This window comes from Galeopterus variegatus, unplaced genomic scaffold, assembly GCF_000696425.1.
Source record: "Galeopterus variegatus unplaced genomic scaffold, G_variegatus-3.0.2 Scaffold367, whole genome shotgun sequence".
Taxonomy (NCBI): domain Eukaryota; kingdom Metazoa; phylum Chordata; class Mammalia; order Dermoptera; family Cynocephalidae; genus Galeopterus; species Galeopterus variegatus.
The window spans coordinates 499,879-505,084 of record NW_007726478.1 but is presented as its reverse complement, the minus strand read 5'-3'; positions in this window follow the sequence as shown (position 1 = coordinate 505,084).

Here is a 5,206-nt window from a genome sequence, read left to right as displayed (position 1 = left end):
ACTCCTCGACTCTTCACAGATGGAGGGCGGGGAGGCTGGGGGAGCAGAGCTGCCTGCCTCCTCCAATGCTCTGAGGAAGGTTACTGGGGAAATGCAATGGGCAGGGGGGTTCAGGAGATGCCACAGCGTGACGCTGGTGCTGTCATCCCCGATTGATGGTGGGTAAACTGAGACGTAGGGCACATCCCCATAGAGCAGACACAGCCCAAATACCCAGGCCTTCTGACTCCAGCTCACAGCACCTGCCTCTCTGAAATTCACCCTGCTGCCACTACAAGGCCCTGGCCCAGCCACAGTGACAGACGCTCACAAGCCCCAGGGAGCAAGGTATGGATGAGTGCTGCTGTGACAAAGTGTGCTAGCTGTGCTGACCTCCCTTCTGGCCTTCTCCTTGGAGCAGGACGATAACACTTATGAGTAGGCATGTGGCCCCTAGAACAGAGGCGACTTTCCTGGCCCACCTGCAGCCAGGTGTGGCAGAGGCATATGCTTTGACCTATGGGATGTGGTGTGGAAGTGATTTGTCTGGCTTCTACATTGGGCCCTTCATGCTGGTGTGCCCCCTATAGTGGGAAGAATAGTCCCCAAAGACATCCCTATCCTAATCCTAATCTGGAGACTCTGTATATGACCCTTCACATGGCAAAAGGGACTTTGCAGATATAATGAAAGAACATGCTAGAATGTGGATGAATATTGTCTTGGTCCATGTGTTCTGCTATAATAAATACTTGAGACAATAATTTATAAAGAACAGAAGTTTATTTCTCACAATTCTGGAGGCTGGGAAGTCCAAGCCGGCAGGTTTGGGGTCTGGTGAGGGCATCTCTCCTCTTCCAAGATGGCACCTTATTGCTGCATCCTCCAGAGAAGACGAACACTGTGTCCCCATATGGCGGAGGGGACAGAACGGGTGAAAAAGGGACCCAATTGCCTCTGTCAAGCCCTTTTATCATGACAGTACACAACTCCCAAAAGGCTCCACCTCCCAATGCTGCTGCATTGGGGATTAAGTTTCCAACAAATGAATTTGAGGGGATAAAAACATTCAAACTGCAGATGTCTAGTGAAGAACTGATCTCCAGAGGTCACATCCTGAATTGCTCTATCTATAGAACATTCTCAAAATGACAAAATTATATAGATGGAGAAGAGATTCCTGGTTGCTAGGGGTTAGGGATGGTGGTGCATGTGTAGTTGATTAGAAAGGGCAGCACCAGGGAGATCTTTGTGGTGATGGGAATGTTTGTACCTTGATCGTGGTGGTTACGCACATCTGCACCCACGATAAAATGCCACACTGCTCTACATACACATCACATTGAAGTCAGTTTCCTGGCTTTGACACTGTACTATAGTTACGGAAGACGTGGTCATTGGGGGAAGTTGGGTACATGGGACCCCTCTGTACTATCTCTGCAAATTTCTGTGAATCTATAATTATTTCAAAATAAAACATTAGGAAAAAGCCTTCCCAGGATGCCGCACTACTTTCCAGACCCAGACCCAAGTCCTGAGAGACCCCCCCTCCACGCTTTCCCTCCCTCTGCCTGGGCCCCAGCCTTGAAGGTCTTCTCTTAGTTCCTGATAAGTTGGTCCTTCAGCCACCTCAGGGCCTCTGCACAGCTCCCTAAGCTCTGAAGCTGTCTCCCCGCCCCCACACCATTCAGACATCTGGTTTCAGGGTTAAATGCCATCTCCTTCTCTCTTCCCCTCCAGACAAGGCTGTCTCTCTGTTATTCTCATAGTTCTTTTCCCTTCTCCTGTTAACTTTGTCAGAACCTGTACTTATTTTGTGGTGCTTTAGAGCTCAACTTCCTGTTTCAAATTTTAGCTCTGTCTTGGACAAGTAACTTAATCTTTTTGTGTCTCAGTTTCCCTCTCTGTGAAATGGGTGTGGTGGTCTGGTATCATCCTCTCCCTTTAAATCTGAGCCACCCCTGTGATTCGCTTTAACCAGAGAACACAGCAGATGTGATGCAGTGCCAGTTCTGAGCTTTGGCCTTAAGAAGGGCTGGCTGTTTCCACTGCGGGCTCTTGAAGACCTTCAGCAGCCATGTAAAAAGTCCGCCTACCTGGTCAGCATGAGCAAGTGTGGAGGCGACGTGGAAAGGCCCTGAGAGTACATAGAGACACAAGCCCACCTGTCCCAGTCTCCAGCCGAGCCACCAGCTGAATACAAGCATACATGTGACTGCTGGCAAGACCAGCGGAAGAACCATCCAGCTGAACCCAGCCCAGGCTACAGAACCATGAGCAAATAAACTTTGTTGTTCTAGCTAGTAGGCTTTGGTCTGTTAGGCAGTGATAACCAAAACAATGGGGCTAACTGTTATATCAACACTTTAGGGTTCTTCCATTAAATAAGTTAATACTCGTAAAGTATTTATACTAGTGTCAACATAAAGTGCTTAAGTAAATGTTAGCTGTTATTACAGTCAGCCCTCTGTGTCCCTGGGCTCTGCATCCGTGGATTCAATCAACCACAGATCAAAAATACTTGGGGGAAAAAATTCCACAAAGTTCCAAAAATCAAAACTTGAATTTGCCACATACAAAGTACTGCATTGCATCCATGTGAATGAAGTGATGTGTAGGTATTGTATTAGGTGGTATTAGTAATCTAGATATCACTTGAAGCATACAGGAGGATTTGCATAGGTTATATACAAACACTACACCACTTTATGTAAAAGACTTGAGGGCTGGCTGTTTAGCTCAACTGGTTAGAGCTTGGTGTTATAACACCAAGGTCAAGGGTTTGGATTCCCAGAAGGGCCAGCCAGCCCCTGCCCCAACAACAACAACAAAAAACCCCAGGGACTTGAGCATCCCCTTGGGATTTTGGGATCCCAGGGGGCCCTGCGATGGAACTAATCCCCTTCAGATACTGAGAGAAGAACCGTATTTTATTAAATGTCTTCTCTATTAGGCTGCAAGTTCTCTGAGTGCTATTTTCCTCACCATCATATGCCCAGTCCCTGTCACCAAGCAGTCACTCAAATAGTTGTTTAAAGAATGTGTATACATCCCGAATCATCAAGATTCACAGTTGCACTAAAAGGTCTCTTCCTAAAGCAGCACAAGTGACTGGCAGAATTGCTGAGACCCTACAACAGGATCCATGCTGCTTGCTTGCAAGTCAGTTATGGCTGTAATTAAAACTTTTCCCCTTCTACTGGAAATACATCATACACCTTTCTCTCTCGTTACTTAAGACACCATAAAAAATGGGTTCCATCATATTTTAGTAAAGCAGACCTCTTCTGTTGGACGTTTACGTGACTCTTCATTTTTCTGTGATATAAACAATGCTGCAGAAAGCACCTCTGCACATAAATCTTTGTGTACATCTGATAATATCCTTACGATAAATCCCTGGAAGTGGAAATTGCCAGGTTTGAGGGTCTGAACATTTTCAAGGCATTTGACAGATAACGTCAAGTTGCTTTTCAGAAAGGTACCAATTCACATCTCCAGCAGCCCCGTATTACCACGGCCCATCTAACACCCTGCACGAGGGCCAAGCATTATTATTTCTCTCATCTTTGTTAATTTGATGATGGGTGAAAAATGTATTAAGTTTGTTACTGAACCATGAAGTAAATCAAAGATTAAAACATACACGCACACAGAAACACCTGGTGAGCCAGCCTGAACCAGAACTGAATCTATATTTTCTCAAGTGATTGAACTGTAACATCAAAATAGCCTCTGAACTGAAACTTGACCGGTGTTCCAACCCATTCAAGTCCCTAATTAGGCCATAAGGGGACCACAGTGGAAACCTTGACCATACCTTGACCTTGATAACACTGAGCTACAACCGCCAGCTTAAACGGGGCCCCACTGCCACTGGGTTCCCACAAGGAGCTTTACAGGTGTTCAATTACTGCCCCCACCCCCCACCATTGGCCAGGTTGGACAAGGGAAATTCAGAACACAAGAGGGAGGGCTGTCACTTGGCATTTCTAGAGGCCGAGGGGTACATGGAAGAAAGTCAACAATGTCTTGGCAAGACCCAACTCCAAACAGCCCCAGCACTCAGGAAACAAAGGCTGAGAAACTGATTTGCAGCCATCAAGGCCCTGTGGAAGTGGCTCCTTCCCCTCTGCCTGCGACTCACTTTGGGCCAGATCAGCACCCAAAGAGGCCCTGGATGCTGGAGAGACGTCGCCCACCCTCAATTTTTATTTTTCACCCTGATGCAACATTTCCACGATGGGCACACAATGAAAACACAGGGCCCTTGTTCAAAAAAAGAGAAAGGTCCATGGCAGAGACCCCTGCCTCCTCCACGTGGTGGCACGGGATATCTTCCGTCTGGGTCATGTGACAATTTAGTGGGGCACGGCGGTCCCCCCGCCCCATATCCGCGGTCTCCGTTACCCGCGGTCAACCCGGCTATGAAAATATTAAATGGAAAACTCCATAAATAAACAACGCGTTTGTTTCTGGCGCTGTCGCAGCGCTTCTGTTGAAGCGACCCTCCTATGCCATAACAGCGGCCGAGCGACGCTAGCAACTCATAAATGCCCCAGAAAAGCCGTAAACAACGCGTTTGTTTCTGGCGCTGTCGCAGCGCTTCTGTTGAAGCGATCCTCCTATGCCATAACAGCGGCCGAGCGACGCTAGCAACTCATAAATGCCCCAGAAAAGCCGGAAAGCACTTCCTTCAAGTGACACGGGGAAAGTTCTTGAAGGCATCGGGAAAGCAAAGGCCCTCACGCTGGGCTGGCCAGACCCCGCGGCCAGCACGGATGACCGACCGGGAGATCGGGAGGGAAAAGGAACCTCTCGCCAGCCCCGCGGTCGCGCCTCAGACCGCTGGAGTCAGCTGCGACGCACATGGCGTTAGACACGCGGGCGGGTGACGCGACGGCAGCGTGGGCGGCTGCGGACCCCCGCACACTCTTCCAGGCGCCCGCGGGGTCTGAAGCGTGGATAAGGAGGGGCGACTGTACCCTCCTGTGGGTACCGGGTGACGCCCTGACTGGGGCTGACTGGCACCTCACACCTGGAAGGTTCTGGAAGATTCTGGAAAGTTCTCTCAGGAGTCGTGCTGCCCCAGTGAGGCGAGCGTTTTCCCTCGGGGACACGCGGGTAGGCCTCCGGGTCTGACAGGAAGACAAAGGCGAGAGGGCACAGGAAGGCAGCGCTAAGCCCACCAGCCCGCCCGGCCCGCGGCGGGCCTCCTCAGCGAGCG